This window comes from Stenella coeruleoalba (genome assembly GCF_951394435.1).
Source record: "Stenella coeruleoalba genome assembly, chromosome: X".
Lineage (NCBI taxonomy): Eukaryota > Metazoa > Chordata > Mammalia > Artiodactyla > Delphinidae > Stenella > Stenella coeruleoalba.
Window position 1 is genome coordinate 21,107,703 of NC_137152.1, and position 22,096 is coordinate 21,129,798.

General features: G+C 37.3%; 1 long non-coding RNA gene across 4 annotated transcripts in view; it reads left to right on the forward strand.

Moving 5' to 3' along the window:
- LOC307180079 overlaps positions 1–22,096 on the forward strand; it is a 104,582-nt gene that overhangs the window by 64,265 nt on the left and 18,221 nt on the right. For 2 of the 4 annotated variants that reach the window (XR_013825674.1, XR_013825675.1), the window contains 2 exons: positions 3,141–3,287; positions 11,584–11,738. This is a non-coding gene — a long non-coding RNA (uncharacterized lncRNA). Of the gene's footprint in view, positions 1–3,140; positions 3,288–11,583; positions 11,739–12,053; positions 12,130–17,521; positions 17,542–22,096 lie in introns of those variants that run through there. The other 2 variants (XR_013825676.1, XR_013825677.1) reach the window with 2 other exon arrangements.

Genomic DNA, 22,096 nt, shown 5'->3' on the forward strand with positions numbered 1-22,096 from the left:
CCAATCACCTCATCTTTTAAATGAGGATAATCCTATCCACCTCAGATTTGTTGAGAATATAAACAGTAACATATGTAGAGTACGAACTTAGAAAAGTGCATGGCAAATTGAAGCACTCAATAAATGTTTGTTTTTATTACTTTGTGTTCTCTTTCAAGGTGATTCCTCTGACATACCTAAGTCATTCTTACTCCTCAGGTATAGAATTGCCAAGGGATGACACGATAGGAACAATGCTGCTACTAGAAGACACAGTCTTTTCTGCTGGAAAGAAGGGAGATCCCGAATTAATTGCAACTACCCACACTGCGATTTGAAGTGGTTAATCGTTGAGCAAACCGTTTCTCCTTTAGCAGGCTAGGCTTCCTGTTGCACATTAATTCTCCTGTCCCTCACACAAAGATCCCTAAACTTTGGAATAGGGAAGAAATTGAGGACCACACAGTCTAGTGATAAACAATACAACATTTCTACCAAAATTTTACACACTTATTAATTAAAAACCTCTTGATATTTGGAGAACCAATTTGGACCTTGAATTAAAGAACACTCTTGAAACTACAGAAAGTGAAATAGATACAAACTTATCTCCTCGATGAGTTAAAATTACCAAAGGCAGATTGTGTCTTTTTCCTTTGTGCTGTCTGCCAAAGCAAAGTGTACTCAGCTATTTAACATTAGGTATGTTCAATCTAAAATATTGTGGTATTTGATCTAAAAAGGCCCCCCAAATTATTGTCCTCCTAGTCATCAGCTGCGAACAGTTGAAAATCACTTAGCAGTATTTGCTGAACTGTACTGAGAAGTTCCAATTAATCTGATCTGCTGAAGAGCACCCAACTCAAAATCAAATCACCAACTTGATGTAAATGATAATAAACAAGACTCCCATTTTTATTTTATTAAGTATATCTGGATTTACTTATATAAGTATATAATATGAAGTTTAAAAATTAACGTATATACATATTGGTTTTCTCTCTTTATGAAAATTCATGGCAAGAAAATCACAACTAGAATTAGACTGAAACACCATTTTCATTTATAAAGAAGTGAAGTGGTACAGAAATTGGCTTACTATTTGGCTTCTTGAAACATTTCTGCATTATCAAAAAAGTTACTGATGCAATTTCACAATGTTTTTCAGAAATTTTTAAGATATACCCAAAGGAAATTACTTCCTATATACTATACCTCATATCTAACCTATATGTTTCATATCAATAAAAGGACTTTTCATTGATTGTTATTAGATATACATATTAACCTGTTCCAGGGCTTAGATAAAATAATGTTTAGCTCATTTTTTCTGTGCTCCTAATTTTTGCAAAGTAGAATATAGGAATTTACATATAGCTAAGCTATGAAAACTAATAGCGGATTTAACTATAAACGTTGTTATTTAGTCAGATGGAAAAATCTGAAGACAAGTAGATCTCTTCCTGTCAGAGCTTCCACCTATGCAAAGTGCCCAAACTGGAACAGAAGGTATGGATAAGAAGTAGGAAAATGTACACAGCAATGTCAAATATTTACCAAACATTCATTTTTGCATTTTGCATGTGCTAGCTCATTTAATTGTTCCAAAAATCCTTAGACTTATGCAATTTAAATCCCTAAACTAAGGTTGTGCGAATTAGCAAAGTGTAGGATGCCCAGTTAAATATGAATTTAAGATACACAACAAACCAATTTTTCATGTAAATGTGTCCCAAGTATTCCATGGGATACACTTATACTGAATCAATTGTTTGTTGTTTATCTGAAATTCAAATTCAACTGCACGTCCTATATTTTATCTGAAAACTCTATCCTAAAGGCAGGTGAATTTTATAGATGATAAAATTGAGACATATACACATGAACTTTATAGAAGACAAAACAGACACATACGGTTCGAATGTAACACAGTAGCAGTACAATTTGACGTCTATCCATCTCCAAGACCCAAAATATATATGTAAAGTATAGGTGAAAGTTCACCTCCTGACTTTTTTGAGGGGTTTCTTTCATCCATGATCACGAAAGTTAATCATCCCTGTTTAAATTCCCAGAAGTTTCAGGCCCATCACATGATCTTATGACATGCTTTAAGATAACGTCTCTTGAAGCATGAAAAGTCTCAGGTTTTCAGGTTCAAAATATGACTGTGGAGTCCTGAGGCACAACCCCTTCCAAATGTGCCTACCATCTTAACTCATCTGGTATAAAATAGTAGCATCATATTCAAAGGCATTCTAGGTGATTTACTCTTTTGAATAAAAATGGAGGAAAGTGGAGATATTTGCAAAGCTAAAGACAAGTTAGAAACAGTCTCTTACTTGAGATATGTTGTTGGCAGAGGGTACAAAGACATTCAATATTGAGGTAGGATTTGTCATTATAGTTGAGATCAGAGACCATTAAGGTAGGCCTCATGAACCTCAGAAGAGAGGGTATGCCAAGTTTGAAGAGGTCTGGACTCTACCAGACCTAGGAAACAAAACAACTCCACTTCTTAGCCTCCATTTATCACTGTTTCTTGACTTAGGTGTTCCTAAGAATCTTGTAGGGAGCTTCTTTAAAATGCAGACTCTTGGGCAGTAAAACCAAAGGCTCTAACTGAATAGGCCAGAGGTGAGGCCAAGGCATGTACATTTTAACAAGCTTTCTAGGTGATTCTGATGTGGGTGGTCCATGGAACAATCTTCAGGAACAGAACTGTATGCCTAGGAGATAATTGTCAAGAGGAATAAATCCCTATACTTAGATTTCACTACCAATATTGATTCATTCCATAGGCAGAACTGGTAACTTTCTCATCTTGACTACGGTAGTAGGTCTGATCAAATTACTTCTCAGCCACTGTAAGTGCTCTTTATCAATGATCTCTCCAATTGATTCTCAAAAGAAGATCAATGAACCAGCAGTAATAGAATCAAATTAAGGAATTATTTAAAATATAGGTTCATCGATGTTGAGATATAATTTTAAACATATGATAGTCCAATATTAATGCCAGAAGGAAATTTGTAATTAACTGAGAAGGAATAAAAAATGTTCAATTTTCCAATCATTGTTGTGGCTCTGATATTAAGGCAGGGTGGCTGTTAATAAGCAGAGTCTTCACTATGATCTCTTTTTGTTTCTCGACTTTGCAGATCACTGAGTTGCATACCAAAGATACATTGTAAGGCAGTTGATCGTCCTCAATAAAAATAATGTTGGCCGTACAGCCCAAGATGAGAACAAGGTGGATCATGATCACTTAGGAGTATCAGATGTTTCAAAACACAGACACTTCTGTGGTAAGGTTTTCTCTACTCTCTTTCTTCTAGAATATTGTATGTTATTACCAGTTTGAATGGAAGATGGAAAAACTGTAAGAAGGCTTAGGATATTATTGACACTTTGGTGATCACAAATATATATATTGTGCCTTTCTCTCTAAGTCAGTTTTTAAAAGGACCTTACCTGATTCTCACACGGCACGCCCATAAAATTCATTGTACGGACCAAGTGGCCTTGATTTTAATTAACTTTTTCTCAGTAACCATTGACAGATGTTCCCTAGTAGTCTTAACTGCAGGCCACACATGCAGACCTACTGAATTAGAGCCTAGGAATCATCTACTCACTGCATACTCTCCTCCCTTTAAGTCCTCTGATTCCTGAGGAATTGAACCACACTAAATATGAATAACATGCTATGATTTCAAATACTTTATGTACAGAAATGCTGCAGTCAAAGTGTCTCTTTCTCTCAAATAATAGATACTAAAAAGCAACCTCCTAAGTGCCAGTGCACTGTGTTAGTTTTCTATTGTTCTGTACCAAAAACACCATAAATCTAGCAGCTTAAACACCAATTTATTATCTCACAGTTTCTATAGGTCAGAAGTTGAGCTAGCATGAGTGGATTCTCTGCTCATAATCTCACAAGGCTGCGATCAAGATGTCAGCACTCTCATCTGGAGCTTGGGATTCTCTTCCAAGTTCATTCAGGTTGTTAGCAGAATTTACTTCCTTGTGGTTGTAGGAATGAAGTCCCCATTTCCTCATTGGCTATCATCTCTGGCTACTCTCAGCTCCTAGAAGCCTCCCACATTCTTTGCCATGTAGCCCCCTTCATCTTCAATGTCAGTAACAGAGACCTTCCCTCTCATTGAATCCTTTACACTTCCAATCTCTTGCATTAGGAAGAGTTCAGGACCTTTTAAGGGCTCATCTGATTAGGTCTGAACCACCCAGGATGGTTTCCTTATTTTAACATCAACTAATTTAAGATCTTAATGACATCTGCAAAATTCCTTTTGCCATGAAATTTAACATAATCATGGTAGTAATATCTCATTATATTCACAGGTCCCACAAACACTCAAGGGCAGAGGATCTCATAGGAGTGGGTGAAGAACATTGAGAGACACCTTAGCATCCTACTTATCACATCCATCTTATACTTCTAAGTTGAATGTGTGAAGCTTTAAAAGGCTGAAATATTTTGTTGTTTATCTTTGCACAGTGCTGCAAAGTGCATTGAGTTGGCAGCCCTGTTTCACAGAGATGAAGATGAGAATTTCTGGGATTGTAGTGCCATACTGTCTCGTGAGGCTGTTTATCAGCTTTCTTTCACAACCAGAATATCAACTTTTAGCATGAGAGAAATGCCATAGACAGAATTTGCATAAGCTTTGACAGTATACAAAGTACATTCAAACATACTTTCTTCATGTCCTCTTTACAACAATCATGTTGGTTCCGTTTATAAACAAGGCACTGAGATCCAATGATGTCATACAATGTCACAGAAAAGTGAGTAGAATGGGGACATAGACATACAGCATTCCGTATAGAAAGCCACAGCCCCCTGTTCTCTATTCTTCATAGCCAAATTGGCACTATAGAGAGGATTCAATATAATACGCAGGACAATTTAGAAGAAAATGAAGTAAAATTGAATATTTTACATGTTCCTGAATGGTACATTCCTCTGTTCCAACATTCCAGGATCAAAATATGTTTTACTATTTTAATTTTACTTTTAATTTTCTCTATTATCTGTGCCCTCAAATTAGAACTTCAGGAAGCTCTTAAAACCTACAGAATTTTAAATGATTAAAACATGTAAAGGACAATCTTTCCCAGTGTGTATGTCTTTAAACTGGATCCCAGACTTGAAGGTTAGCTTGTAGATATTAGATATTGAGTGAGAAAATTGTGTTCGTAAGTGTGCATGTATGCACGCACAGATGATCTTAGCTGGAGGGGGATGTTGAGGAAGACCAAATGCCTGAAATTACATCACTGATCTGCCTGCTCTGTTTATGTTATGTTATGTTAACTTGAAAAAGTTAAGGAAGGGACTTCCCTGGTGGCGCAGTGGTTAAGAATCCGCATGCCAATGCAGGGGAAACGGGTTCGATCCCTGGTCCAGAAAGATCCCACATGCTGCAGAGCAACTAAGCCTGTGCACCACAACTACTGAAGCCAGCGTGCCCTAGAGCCCACGTGCCACAACTACTGAGCCCATGCGCTGGAAGTACTGAAGTCTACACACTCTAGGGCCCGCATACCACAACTACTGAGCCCGTGTGCTGCAACTACTGAAGCCCGTGTGCCTAGAGCCCGCGCTGTGCAACAAGAGAAGCCACCGCAATGAGAAGCCCATGCACTGCAACGAAGAGTAGCTCCCACCTGCCACAACTAGAGAAAGCTCACGAGCAGCAACGAAGACCCAACGCAGTCAAAAAAATTTTTTTAATAAAAAATTTTTAAAAAGTTAAGGAAGACTCTATTAACTATCCAATACAACTTCCAAAGATGAAGGAAATGTTCTTCTCTGTCTACTCTAGAAGCCACTAGCCACATGTGGCTATTGAACACTTGAATGTGGCTAGTGTGACTGAAGAACTGAACTTTTAAATTTATTTAGCTTTAATTAATTAAATAGCCACATGTACCTAGTGTTTACCATATTGGACAGTGAAGATCTAAGTCCAAAGGTCAATTAACAAACCAGGTGGAAACAGAGCCTTTTAAAGATAGTTATGTTTGCATATTTATAATCTTTTCTTGAATACAAAGGATTCTAAGTGATTCCAGATGATCAATGAAGAATCTTAGTTTGGAAATCTAAAAATCTTACATATATTCCAGACCAAATATTCCTGAAGTATGGTCCCCAGATCAGCAGCATCAGCATCACCTACGAACTTGTTAGAAATATAAATTATCAAGCCCTACCCCAATCTTAAATCAGATACTCAAAGCTTGGGGTCTAGCAATCTGCATTTAATAAGACCTCCAGGTGATTCTAATGCACTTTTGAAAATCTCTGTTGTGGAGCAACAACAGTATACAAAATAACTGACTAATTAATTAACACAATAACTTATTTTCTTTATTATTTAATAGTTCAGTAAATAATTATGTAACACTTCAAAAAATTCTTTTGGATATCAATGACAATGGCACATATTTATTTTATGATTCTCCTTAAAATAAAATGAAAAAGCCAAGAAGGCACATCTTCTTTAGCTGATGGATGACTTATTCTATTGGCATTATTTCCTGGGCTTCTAATGACTGTCCCAGTGAGAAGAGTTCTTGTCAGATATTTTGTCATACAAAATGCTGCAGCAGCTTTGAGACTCCTGCCAATAAGGGTTTTTTAAGGTGCATTGCAGTTATGGGGGTAGAAAAAAGGTCTCTAAGGAATCATTCAGTTTTAAGCCAAATGTGTCTGAAAGTATTCAATATCAGAGAAGCTATGTGACAATTTTTCAATTAATCAGTCATTTTTATGTCTAACACATTGATAAAAGCAGTATTTCTTTTATTCTTTCTTTCCATTTTAGTCTTTTTTTTTCCCCCTTCAGTAAACTGAAATGAGCCATGGTTTAAAGATCAACAACTTCTAATTTGTAAAGGGCTAGCATTTCATTACAAAGCAAAGTTTCAAAATCCATTTTGCCACTAAGAAGGCTCCCATCTCATTTTTCATTGAAAGTCGTCTTGGCTATTTCAATTTACTTTATATTTTAATGAATCACCTTTCACTAAATGCCAGAGGGTTAAGGTAGAAAAAGTATGGGATTAAGATCAGGCTGATGGGGATGTGAAATCCAAGAAGCATAACTCCTGTGTGCCCTTGAACAAGTTATTTAATTGCTCTGAGCCTCAGTTTCCTCATCTACAAAAATGGAAATAATAACACAACTTAGAGAATGATTCTGTGAATTAAAATAATAATAAATGTGAAAGTGCCTAACTTATTTTAGTTAAAAAAAGTTACCAAAGCAGATCCACAAGAAAGGAAACATTCTTATGATTAAAATGGATATTTCCTGTGAAAGAAGCCAACATATTTTAATATTATCTGGAATATATTTTTTTAGTCTCTTGATAGTTTTCTTAATAAAAAACAATTAAACTAACATATCCCAATTCTCTATTTAACTGAAGGTTTTTATTACTTTCAAACATTTCTTCGCAGGTAATTACATTCCTGATGAAGATACTTAGTTTCAATTTCATTTGATCCTTAGTGCCTGCTTTAGTGCTTGATGGCTTATTAATCTATATTTTTATAAGCTTATGAATTAAACAATCGATAACATACTTCTTTCTATCCTATCCTTTTAGTGTGTTTTTTCCTATTTTTTTCAGTTTTATTGGGGTATAATTGATAAATAGGAACTGTATGTATTTATGGTGTACAACTTGATGTTTTGAATACATTGTGAAATGATCACCACAATCAAATTAATTAATATATCCATAACCTCACATAGTCACCATGTTCTTTTTATTTTTCTTTTTGTTTGTGGTGAGAACACTTAAGATCTACCCTCTTGGCAAATTTTGAGTGTTCAATACAGTATTGTTAACTATAGTCACCGTGTTGTATACTGTATATTTGATCTCCAGAGCATATCTTGCATAACTGAAACTTTGTACCCTTTAACCAACATCTGTTTCCCCCTCCCTCCTGCTCCTGGCAACCACTATTCTACTCTCTGATTCTGAGTCTTAATATGTTAGATTGCACATATAAATGACATCATACAACATTTGTCTTTCTGTGTCTGGTTTATTTCACTTAGCATGATGTTCTCCATGATTTCAAACCTAAAGAAAAGTTGCAAGAAAATCCCCTTATGGCCTTCACCAGATTCATTAATTCATTTATATTTGCATTTTATCCCATTTGTTTATCATTCTCTCCTTTCATATGCACCCCCCACCAATGCACACACACACAAACACACACACATTTCAGTACTTCAGTGTGTATTTCCTAAGAACAAGTATATTCTCTTATATAACCACAACACAGGACATTTAACATTGATACATTATTACTTAAACTTCAGCTCATATTCAGATCTAGTCAATTTTTCCAATAATCCCCTTTATATATATTCCCTTTTATCACCAGTCCAGGATCCAATCCAAAATCATCCTCTGCGTTTACTTGTCATGTTTCCTTAGTCTTTTTTTATTCTGGAGAAGTTCCTCAGCCTTTCTTTGTATTTCTTGATCTTGACGTTTTTGAAGAATACAAGTACTTTGTACAGTGCTTATCTGTTGTTTCTTCATGGTTAGATTCTGTTGGTACATTTTTGGCAAGACTAAAAAAATACTTCTAATTCATTCTTAATTATGTACTATAAAAAGTTACTTTACAACCATACACAAAAAGGTACAAAATTTATTAAGACTTTATTTACTCTAGGTACGAATCACATAACTGATGCCCCAGTGTTATCAGAAATAGTTGAATATGGTGGAAAGAACACAAATTCTGGAGTCAAATTGTCTGGGCTCCACAACTTTCTAATTGTATAGTCTTGACATTAAATCTCTGTACCTTGGTTGGGTTCCATATTTACAAAACAGGATGTTAATAGTACCTACCTCATTCATTTAGTGTGAGGATTTATATTTAAATCACTGAATATGGTGACTGGTATATAGTGAGGCTCAATAAAAACTTCTGGGGCTTCCCTGGTGGCACAGTGGTTGGGAGTCCGCCTGCCAATGCAGGGGACACGGGTTCGTGCCCCGGTCCGGGAGGGTCCTGCATGCCACGGGGCGGCTGGGCCCGTGGGCCATGGCCACTGAGCCTGCACGTCCGGGGCCTGTGCTCTGCGACGGGAGAGGCCACAGCAGTGAGAGGCCCACGTACCACAAAAATAAAAATAGTTTAATTGTTTAAAAAAAAAAAAAAACCTTCTGATCATTGGTGCCATTAATAACATATATATCTATATATACCCAAATCTTACCATGTATATTTGTTGAACTTTTAAAAATATTCTTTATTTCCTGCTTTCAACAGAGAAGTATCATTTGAAAGTCCCAAAATATGTAATTAAATTACGGAGAAATGAATATATTTGGAAACATTTTCAAATCTGAAGTGATACATTTTTCTTTTGAATATTTGTATTTTGTTCTAACTTCTTCCTACTTAGAAAAATAAATTATCATTCTTTTGTTTTCTTAATGTATTTTTATAAAAATACTAACTATAACTAGCCTCAAAGCTAATAGTATTAACTTACTACTGCTGATGACTTCTAACTCTATGGTGGAATATTGTTTATCATTATCCCTCATTCACAATGCTCTAGCTGATTTTTGCTTTTTTAACAACACATTCTAACTTAAATGTGTTTTTTCAAGTAAATTTAGAGTCACTGGTGACCTTGGTAGGATTCAAATGAGATGAATTCTTTATATTTTGAAAGGTAGCTTTATGTGAATTTTATTCACTAGCGTTTTGAAAAGTGAAAAATCTCCCCATCTGTATTGCAGAAATGGAATAACTGAGGAAAGATTTGCTAAAGAATTCCCTGATGGCAAATAATTATTAGAATATATTATACTTCAACCCAGTCAATAGCAAGGGAAATTGGAATAGCATTATGTGTCTTCAGCGTGTGGTAGGATATAGTTACAAAGTCAGGAATCATGAATTCAATCATGAATTTGCATAAATGTAAATTGTGACCCAATACAGGAATATGATCTGTTGCTTTAAAAGATGTATGTATATCAAAATTGTGAGCCCTGATTGAGAATTAAGATCTTTCATTGATTTTTATTGTGGGTGTCAAATAGATTAAAAATTTTAGCATTCAAGAAAACTTAAAGACCCATCTGTTGTAATTCCTAAAATTTTTGATGAAGAAACTTGTGTCTGAAGGGTTAAAAATCACATAGATGGGCTTCCCTGGTGGCACAGTGGTTGAGAGTCCGCCTGCTGATGCAGGGGACATGGGTTTGTGCCCTGGTCCGGGAGGATCCCACATGCCGCGGAGCGGCTGGGCCCGTGAGCCATGGCCGCTGGGACTGCGCGTCCGGAGCCTGTGCTCCACAACGGGAGAGGCCACAACAGTGAGAGGCCCGCGTACTGCAAAAAAAGATCACATAGATAAATGATGTAAATTCTAGAACTAGAACCCAACTGTTTCCCTTCTTCATCATCTTCCAATTTAATTCCAATTAAACTAGAACAAATGTATTAATTTTCTAAATTCTTCCAGGCAGAAGGGATCCACTCATTTAAAAGGACTTGGTATCTGTTATGGACTGAATTGTGTCTCTCCAAAATTCCTGTGTTGAAGCCCTAACCTCCCAATGTCATTGTATTTGGAGATAGGGCCGTTAAGGACGTAATTAAGGTTAAATGAGGTCATAAAGATGGAACCCTAATCCAATAGGACTGGTGTCCTTATAGAAGAGGAACAGACACCAGAGAGATTTCTCTCTTGGTGGGTGCACATGCACAGAGAAAAGGACTCATGAGTAAACTGTGAGAAGGCAGCTGTCTGCAAGCAAGGAAGAGAGGTCTCACCAGAAAGGAACCCTACTGGCTCCTTGATCTTGGACTTCTAGCCTCCAGATCTTTGGGAAAATGAACTTCTGTTGTTTAAGCCACTCAGTCTGTGGTATTTTGTTATGGCAGCCCTAGCAGACTATGACACTGTCTAATGCAAACATACAGGGTTATTAATTTTATATCAGAAAATCAGTACAAAACGTGTGGACACCAAGGGGGAAAAGTTGGGGTGGGGTGGTGGTGGTGGGATGAATTGGGAGATTGGGATTGACATATATGCACTAATATGTATAAAATAGGTAACTAATAAGAACCTGCTGTATAAAAAAATAAATAAAATTAAATTAAAAAAAAAGAAAATCAGTACAGCACGAAAGGAAGAGTAGTCATTTTAACTTGGAAGAGTAATGAGTAAGAAAAACTTGAACAGAAAAGGTGATTCTTGTGGTAAGTTGTGAAAGATGAATGGAAGTGATAGGGGCTGAACTGGAGTAGTGATACCATGTGGTATTCACACCATTTCATTTTCCTCCTGGACCACAGGAAAAATACGTTTCTCCTCCTCGTAAATCTAGATATGTCATGTGATCAGTGCTGCCAAAGGGATGTGAGTGATAGTGATGTAAGACACTCCTAGACCTGACATTTGAAACAACGATTGCCATCCTCTCTCTCTCTCTCTCTCTCTCTCTCTCTCTGTCTCTCTCTCTCTCTCTCTCTCTCTCTCGTGACTTCTTGCTAATCTCAATGGACAGGATCCTATGGAGAACTCAGAAGTCGCCAGGAGACAGTGGAGCCTCAAGATGGAAAGAGCCAGGATGCCTTAGTCACAGCCTGATGGAGACCCTTTCCAGTTAGATGATCTTCAGTAGACTATGCACAAGGAGAAAGCAGTATCATTGATTCTCAGGTACTTTTCCTCCTTACATTTTAATTTCTCTATAATAAGGATGCTTCTTAAAGTGATAAGGAAGCAAGGTACCATAATTTAACTGGGAGAATTCATTTTCTTCCTGGGCACTATACAAAACAATGCACCTTAAAATAGATGGCAGCTTAGATTTGATAAAATGCACTAAATCTTTGTAGGTTAAGGCAATGAGATTGTGGGAATTTTATTATAGCAGGGAGCATTAATTACTCTATTAAAAGTAGAGTGGGTTCCCAGATAAAAAGAACTGTGTCAGCAGGCACCCAAGATTAAAAACAGTTTTGTTTGTTTTAGAAGCTGCAAGCAATTAGGTCTGAGTGGAGTGTAAATTATGGAATGGCAAATGGCAGTAACTACTACCAAGCAGAATGTGAGTGGAACTAGCAAATGCTCTGATAATTAATAATGCATTTCCTCTTGCTGGTGAACTGCATAGTCAGAAATTTTTATTTGAATGATGCTTGTGGCTTTTTCAGTATGGTTTTAGTAATGGAAGCATACTTTAAGAAATATTTTGAGGGAGATAAGTCAAATAATTAGTATCAATGAGCTGCTATTTTACTTGGTCACTTATTAAGAATAGTTATATGGTATAAAATTATTTTACTGAAAATAAGGTTGGGACATATAAATATTTTATGTTAATATGGTTATTTTCGTATACTACATTTTCACGTTGCAAAGTCTCTTTGTTAACTCTACATTTTTATCCTAAGATTTGCCTGGAAGAAATGTAATCTTAACAGATTTGTTGATCATTCCCTTAATACAATGTAGAACCTCACCTGTATGCAAACTTCAGTACATAAACATCAGGAATCATAGATGCAATTCAAACTTTATCCCTCCAGGCCTTAAAAGGAGCTAATTTCACTGAAAGAAACAGCATATTTACACTTTTTTTAACCTGAGGCAACTGACCCTAACAAGGAGTTCATCATAAAATGGTAGAAGTATTGATATGCTTTCAACATCCTCTGAAAAATTTTTTTAAATGGAATTAACATGTACCTGCATAGACTGAGGAATTGTGCTTCTTTGATCACATTTGGGTTTCCCAAATGATTGTTTGCATCAATAAAAGCATGGTAAAGAGAGACTTAAAGGAGCCATTGAAACAAGAATAAGATATTCCCAGATTGATGATCTTGGGTTGATTCTATCAGTGTTCCCCCAGACTTTTGAATAATGACTTCCTTTTGTTCTCTATAGGTCTGATCCACAAAATGAAATTGTATTTTGTGTACTACATACATACCTTGGTTATGTTATCAAGTGAACAAAATAAAACTTGTCTGTGCTCTAATAACTATGCCAATCTCCAGTATAATCTAGACTAGAGGGGTCCAAGCTGTGTCTAGAGACACAAAACAAGACAGATGGGGCTGATAGAGTCTGAGTAAGTAAGATATCAAATTCCCTGCTTTCCCAAATCAAACCAGATACATCCACTTTTATCTGTTTTATGTGTTGGAACACACATGAGATTTCATTTTAAAAATTATTGTGTAAAAGCTTCTAAAGCCCATTTATATTCGAAATGCCAGTAAAGCACAATAATTAAACAGGAGGACAATGGAGTCAGTCTGCATTGAAAATCGTTGACCAGCACTTGCTAATTGCAGACACGAGAGTGAATTACACTAACTCTCTGGATCTGAATTCCCTGTAAAATGAGATTAATAATTATTTCTCATAGCATGGATTTGAGGATTAAATTAAATGATACAGGTAAAACTTTGCTACACCAAGTTAATGGCTGCCTGTCCATGACTAGACTACAATGAGATAAGGAGCTTATGCCAAAATGTAATTCAGCTATATCACTAAGCACACTATTTCTTTCAGCCAGCTTTCTATTTTTCATGATATGACTTTCTCAAAGAAGGAAGCAGTGCATTGAGTTTCATTCTGGCTCAGCTCCTTATCTAATTGAGGATTGGCCTCTTGGGAGGAACTGAATTTTATTTATTTTCCAGCTTTATTAAGATATAATTGACATATAATTTGGTATAAGTTTAAGATGTACAATGTGATGATTTGATGCTTATATTGAGAAATGATTATTACCACAGTAGGGTTAGTTAACACCTCCATCACTTCACATAATTACCATTTCATTTTTTGGTGATAACATTAAAGATCTACTCTCTTAGCAATTTCCGAGTACTTAACTAATATAGTATTATTAACTATAGTTACCAGGTTGTACATTACTGAATTTGTTGACATAACACTTTTTGTAGAGTCTTTATGCTTTTCTATATATAAGATCATATCATATGCAAGCAGAGACAATTTTACTTCTTCCTTGCTGATCTGGATGCCTTTTATTTCTTTTTCTTGCCTAATACTCCAGCCAGGACTTCGAATAAGCAGTAACAGTGGGCACCCATGTCTTTTTCCTGATCATAGCAAGAAAGCTTTGAACCTTTCACCACTGAGTATGATGTTAGCTGTGGGCTTGTCATATATGGCCTTTATTATGTTATGTTCCTTCTATACCTGATTTGTTGAGAGTTTTTATTATGAAAGGATGTTGAATTTTGTCCAGTACTTTATCTGCATCTATTGAGGTGATCATATGATTTTTATATTTCATTCTATTAATGTGATGCATCACATTTATTTATTTGCATACATTGAACCACCCTAATGTGTTTGGCAGAGACAGTTCTCTACCATGCAGCTCATTTTGGGTTTCTGGACGTGTCAGCTGGTAATGTCCTTGGGCAGGTGGAGCTTACTAATGGGCTCTATTTGGGGGCAAGGCCATTGCCCAAGCTCTGAGGTGGGGTTGGGGTGGTGCCACTCGCTGAGAACAGTTGGCTAGAACTGCCTGCTGGCTTTGTTCCCTGCCCAAGCGAGGCTGTAGGATGGGCTCCATGGTTGTCTGGGTTCTTTGGTTGGGCTTCCTAGATAATAGGGCTGGGTACTATACTCTTGTAGGTGGGACTATGAATTAGTTTCCCTGCACTTGGGGGGCAGCAGAACAGCCCTAAGACCTGCAGTGCTCTCTGTTCGCTGACCTGAATCAAGCAAGAATATTCACTGAATTCCCCAGCCAGATGGGGACACCAGTTTTGTTCTGCAGATGGGGAAAGCCACTGGTAGTGCTCTCTGTTCAAGTGACACTGTAAGCAGGGCTGTTGAATGGGGTCTGCAGCTTCCAGTGTGCTCTGGTTAGGTTCCCTAGTCAGATGGGCTGAAGGCTGTATTCAGTCATAGGTAGGGCTACAAATTAGTTTCCCTGTCCTGGCAGAACTGACTCCAAAGTTAGCGAGGTTCTTTGCGGTCTTGACTCAACCCGACCAGTACCCCAAGTTCCTTAGCTGAATGGGGCCACTGGCTTTGCTCTGCAGAAGATCAGTTCTGTCTTCCAGACTCTCCACTTGAGTGTTGCTGGGCTACACAGCTTCCACATGTTCCGGACAGGATTTCTGGTCGGGCAGAGCTGGGAGCTACACTCAGTAGGGGTGGGGCTATGACACCTCCTCTGCCTGGGTGGGCAGGGGGCGAGGCAGATCAGGCTCCAGGGCCAGCAAGGCTCTTCCTTTGAGGACCCAAGTCAGGCATATCCGCACCCCTCCCTGTTCCTTGGTCAAACTGTCCCACTTGGCTCTGCAGATGAGCATAGCTGCTGGTTGGGACTACAACTCGGGTACTGTAGATAGGAACTTGGTTTGCCCAGATCTAAGTGCTGGTTGTTGTGAGCTCCTCCCCGCTTCTTAGTCACAATCAGGTTCCCAATGACCAAGCCCCACAGATTCCCCCCACAATCCCCATGAAGCGAACAGAGTGGGGACTGACAAGAAGTGACCCACAGTGCTAAGAACTGTAGGCTAAGAACTGTAGGGGAGATCTCTGAGCCTACAGTTCTTGCCGACATCCAGCTTCCTTAGCCCTGTCGGTTGCTTCTTGGCAGTCCCCACTCTGCTCTTACCTCATGGGGATTGTGCGGGAATCTGCGGGGCTTGGTCACTGGGCCAGCCTGCAGGAGGGACATTGAAGTCAGCATGTAACTGCTCGTCTCATCCTCTGATTGGTTCTGTCTTGGCCTCTGTGATACAGGGGGTGCTTTAGCTTCACCACTGTGTTCTAGGATTTTTTCAGTGGTGTCTTGTCCATGAATAGTTCTTAGTTGTTCTTGTTGGGAAGGGGAGCCAAGTTGGGAATGACCTATGTCGCTCCAAGAATTTCTTGTTTAAAATTCATCTTAACTATTACATCCAGGCCCCAATGCAATAAATTCCAATCTACTTCTAAAATACCTTGAAGACACACTCACGGAAGATTTTTAAGAAAAGGTCATATCACTCTCAGAGGCTAAAACTGTCTAAAAACCTGGTGCCACAACCTGGGGGAAATTTCTAGTAACTCTCATGTGATGAAGCTGATCTCTGATCCCATAACCTGGAGGCTGATGCTGTTTCTTTCTATCACTAAACTGCTGAGAATAACGCTTTTGGAAGCCTTCTAAAATAGCCAACCCCAGGGACAGCCCTGGTGGTCCAGTGATTAAGACTCTGTGCTTCCACTGCAGGGGGCATGGGCTCAATCCCTGGTCAGGGAACTAAGATCCCAAATGGTGCGTGGTGCAGCCAAAAAAATAAATAAATAATTTTTTTAATAAAATAAAATAGCCAACCCCAACATGTTTCATATGATTGCAATCCTTGGTCACAGGCCAAATCAAAAGCGATCCCTGTTATCTGTCTGCTTCTAGACTTGTATGCCCACTATACATTGTGCTTTTTCTCACTTGGATCTCCTTTTCGCTTTCTCTGTACCTCCAAGGCTTTTCTCTGAGCCCTCAGTTATGGAGAAAGGTCCTTAACTCCTCAATCCCTTAACTGAATGCACCACCCACTCACCTGCCTTTCATGAGTGAGCTACTTGAAAAACCCAGCTGTTCTCATGGTGTACTGCTTCTGCTCCTCTAACTAATGTATCTCAAAGAACAAAGTGTATTTGTTTGAAGACCACCTAATGTGTGTGTCATTATATCTTGTGATATTTCTGGTTCATTCTGTTTTGGACACTGGTATTTAACAGTTAGGTAAATCCTTATTTTAATCAGTTCACTTGTGTTTCTAGGTCAAAATGAGTGAATAGCACAGTAAGAAATTATGGCGCCAAAATATTTTATATAAGATATGAGAATATTTGTCAGATATTCATGAAAATTCTAGGTTTACCTGTCTATCCAAATTAAATACAAGTTTTAATAATTAAACTAAATTCATGTAATTAACCTACTTATAAAATTATATAAAAAATTAAAAGATCTTACATTTAATCTTAATATGATAATTGTTGCCGACAGCATATGCTAAATTAAAATCCTTATAGGCATTAAAAGATTTTGTCAAAATAGCTTAAGTTATAAATTATAGCAAAGTCCAACCACACCAAAGTCCTCAATAAAATATAGGCTTTAGATTTTAAAAAATATTGGGGTTGAATTCATATTTCACTGTATATTAGATTTGTAAATTAAAATGCTTATACCCTCAATTTTGACAACAGTTTCCTCTAGTAACTTGTTGAAGATGATACCAATTTACCAGGTTATTATGAAAATTAAATGATATAAGACATGCAAGATACCTCATAGGGTGCCTGACCCAATATAGAAGAGCAAATTCAAATACAAAAATAGTGCAACTGAATAAAAAGAGGCGGGAGGGAACTTCTAAAGTCTCTTTGAAATATGAAAGATGACCCTTCTCATAGTAACATATACTGTTAAACACTTACAGTTGACTTTGTGACTAACTGTAGTGGACACTGAAGTGCTGCCCAGATCCCGTTCAGAAAGGAAGGGTCAATTATCCCAGGCGCTGGAAGTACTGCTAATGATTGACAGCCCTCAAGCTACCAAGCCCTCTTCAATGATTGCCTCAGCTGAAGTGAACAGCCTCAGCCAAGGTCATTCCGCCATTCCAGATGGCCCTCATCTTATGACTGATCTGTGAGGGGGTAAAACGACTCATTCCTCTCATCCAAACTCAGGACTCCTCTGAAGATTCATCCTATCTACAGAACTCTCCATGGGCTGGCTGAGGCTTCCACTGACAGCGCATTGCCGCTTAGCTTCTACCTCTGCCTAATCCCATTTCTGCATATTCCCTTCCACAGTGTTTATCCCAAGAGTACTCCATAATGAACTTAATCTTCAAGTCAGAGTTAGCTTTCTGGGGAATTCAATCTGCTACTACAACACACACAACTTCTAGCTATCATCAAATTATTTTGAGGACCATTAATATCATCCCCAGAAGTAAATTGAGACATGGAGAAGTTAAGTAATTTGTCCAGTGTCATGAAACTACTACCCTGGATTTAAACCTACATTTCACACCAAATGTAGTGAACTAAGCCAGTGCTATATTCATTCTATCTCTACTTCTGTCTCATTTAGAGCAATCAAATATCAGTAAGAATATAATAGTTAAGCTTCTCTTCTAGAGAAACCTTGTATTTCCAAGTGAGTAGTTGCGCCATAGAAAATTCCTTGGATTGAGTCTGTGGTTTGGCATAAACTAAATCAAAATACAATGTTTCTGTAAGATGAAATTATTATTGAATATGTTACGTAGTTTATAAACTCATGATTAATATTTGCATTCTACTATATTAGGCCTTTCCCAGTTAGTATCAAAGTAAATCTTCAACTTTTTGAGGTTGAATTTGTTTTTAATAACCTTTTTCTCCAATTATGGTTTCTGGCCAAAATAAAATCCTTGAAGAATATTAGACTATTACAATACAAGTTGCATTTACAGTAGTTACAAGAGGCATTAACAATCGGGTAAAAAATCTGTACTCATAAGTTTTGTGACAAATTTGTAAAGGATAGGATTCGGTTTATTTTTTAAAGTCTAAACTTTTGAGCTTTTTGCAAAGTGATATATAGACTACAAATTTCTTAACTTGTTTTCTTAGACGCTTTCTGTATTCATTTCCTTTAGGCATTACAATAGTCTCCATTACCTGACTGGCTCATAATATACATATATATCTATATATCTATATATCTATATATCTATATATCTATATATTTTTTTTTTTTTTTTTTTTTTTGCGGTACGCAGACCTCTCACTGTTGTGGCCCCTCCCGTTGCGGAGCACAGGCTCCGGACGCGCAGGCTCAGCGGCCGTGGCTCACGGGCCTAGCCCGTGGGATCTTCCCAGACCCAGGCACGAACCCGTGTCTCCTGCATCGGCAAGCAGATTCTCAACCACTGCGCCACCAGGGAAGCCCGGCTCATAATATTTTTAAAACTAAACTAGTGTCGTAATTTTAAGCTGTTTTCCTGAATGACGTAGCTGGCTCAGGCGCTCCTGGAAGCTTTGTTACCAAAAGACAATCAAGTTAAAAATGTTAGTTGATATTGTAGTATGTGCTTAATCACAGAGAAATATACAGTGTCTGAACCTAAAGGGGCACGGGTCCTGGTCACACAAACATGGTGAATTTAGTTCTTTAAATATTTGAGGTCAATGCTCACCATCAAAGCTTTCCTCAGTGACCTCATGGCAGGACTCTGCATTTGGGATATGGAATTCTCAGTCCAGAAAGTTTTACTATTTTTAGTCATTATATTAAAAGATGAGTAGGTTAATGGGTACTTACCCCTTTTGCCCTGTAAAGATTTCTGTTCTGAGAGTTTTAAATCTCACTGGGAGTAAAATCTGTGTTTTTTTGTTTAACATTCCTCTCTACGGTTAACTCCCTGATGTGCATAGAATAGCTGCAATGTGCCAAGTGTTTAGTGCGCCTTACAAAAAAGAAATCTCTGAAATACAACAACCCTGTGAGTAGGTATTCTTCTTCTTCTTTTTTGCGTGAGAAACCTGAGGCTCAAAGACGTTAAATAATTTATATCACCTGTATGGTAAAGACATTTGATCACACCTGCCAACTTGAATTTATTACACTTTATCTTGACTTACCAAGAAAAACATGATATATATGCACTTGTGTAATGCATATATTATCACATGTGCTGACATAAACACAAGTATTTTCTGTAGCATGTGAGCAAACACAAGCTAATTTTTGTAACCACTCCTGATATGTCCCTATGCCACATTCATAATGAACAATTTTTCCTTTCCTGAATTTTCCATACATTCTTGTACTTCCATGTTTTTGCAAATGCTACTTGCTAAGGCTTGAGATGAGAAAAGAGTTTTCCAGAAAAGGGGTTTTCAGAGGATGTAAAAGAATATAGTGAGGCTGACATAAAAGAAAAGCAGGAGAAATAGAGAATTTAGGACCTCATTTAAGACATTAAATTTTATTCCATGTGAAATTGGAAGTGACTGAAGAATTTAAGCCAAGAAAAAGAGAAATAATCTGATTTAAATTTTAAAATATCACTTTGATTATTAAGTGGAGAATGGATTGATGAAAGTTGGATCAAATTTAAAAGTGGGAGTAGGAAAGAGTTTTTTGGAGCATGTAAAAGTTCTCCAATAGAATTGATATTGGGTAGTAAAAAAGGATCACTATTGTAGTACTCATAATTGTCAAGTTATAATAACACCATAAAGGGAAGAGCCCTGAATAAGAGAAAACTATGTTTTGAAAAATAAGTGTGGGTCAATTTTAGAATAAACCATGTAAATACCAGAGATATGTAGGAAAAAATCTTATATAAGTTCTGCTTTTTCCACTAAGATACCCCACTTAACATATTGAAACTTTTTCATAACTTAACAAGTGACTAAATTCTAGTGTCTCCCTTTATAAAACTAGGGCAAAATTCACCTGACTAAAGAGAGGAAGAGTAAGCTAATGTTTTTACCTACAGTTCTGACTGAATTGGTTTATTTTGTAACTGACGTACGTTTATAGAGATTAAAGAGAGTTTGGAGATGCCCTCATAAGATGTGCTCAATCTTCTAAGTTTTACAAATAGTGAAAGAGCATGTCTGAAAGGATCAAAATAAAGATGAATATACTTTACTCTCTTTCCATCTCATCCACTTTTTAAAATCTCCAATAATGATGATTTTTCCTGCACACAGTACAAAATAGTAAATAACAATGAGCTAAAGAAGACTAAATATTAAGTCTAAGGACCTGGGATTTGAATAGACAATCCTAGACAAAGAATCAGTTTGTATAAATCACCATGAGAAGATTGAAGAAAACCAGAGCAAAAGAGACAAGTAGAACACCCTTCACTGATCATTTGTTTTTTTAAAAGATTCTTCATGAAAGATGTGGATTAAAAACAACAGATGCAACTAAAAACAGCAAGCTTTAAGGAGGCAATTTGATCTACTTCAAGAGAAAACGTAATCATGGATGCTTTACTTAGGCCTGGAAAATGAATAAAGACTCTAGTAGAGCTATGTCTATACTATATTCCCTCAACGACTTTCTTCAGGCCTCATGTGAGGGGAAGAGAACTTGAGAAATTGTGGCGAAGGCAAAACTGGTTTTTAGCACGCCCTACTGCATCAGTTATCAATTGCTATGACACACTGGATAACACTCAATCCTAGTTACATACAATACTATGCATTTATTTCTTACGCATAAATGGCTAAGCTACGGATCACCTGGACTTGGCTGGAGAAGCTCTGTTCATGTATCTTTTTTTTCCTTGTTAAACTGACAGGCAAACTCAGAAATATCCCCATGGCAATGGCAGAACCACCAGACTGAAAGCAAAGAACCACGAAGCCCTCTAAGACCAAGGCTCAGGCCGGTTATGTTGTCAATTTTACTGCATTCTCCTGGTCAACACAAGTCACATAAACCCAAAAATCAAATGATAGGGAAATAAACTCCACCCCTGAAAAAGGAGAGGCAAGAATAAGTAAATATTTCTGAGCAGTTATATAATCTACAATACCCCCTGGTTCTTCTCCGCTCCCCTTCTCTCAGCCCCTTTCTTTAGCTCTGGGGGGGAAATCAATTAGTAAGAAACTAAATAACAATATAAGAGACTTGATGTACTATCCTTTGGAGAAATATTTTTATTTTGAAAAAAGTGTAATCACTGATGGTGTCATTCTGAACATCTCATGGGAGCTATACTTCTGGAGAGGGCCTTCATAGGTGAGAGCATTTTGGACCAGAGACACACGGGCCCCAAACACCAGGAGAGTTTTCTTTTTTTCCTCGTTATTTCACTTCTGGATCTTATTATTTAAATAAGCCTTCTTTTCTCTGTTTCTGCTTCAGAAATACTCAAATTCTCTGCAACCATAGGAGCAAATCAAACGATGTGCTCACCATAGTTGGCATGCCACCAACTTCTTAGGCTTTTCTGGCCGAGTGAATCGTTAGTATTTTAGTAAGAGAAAACCATAAC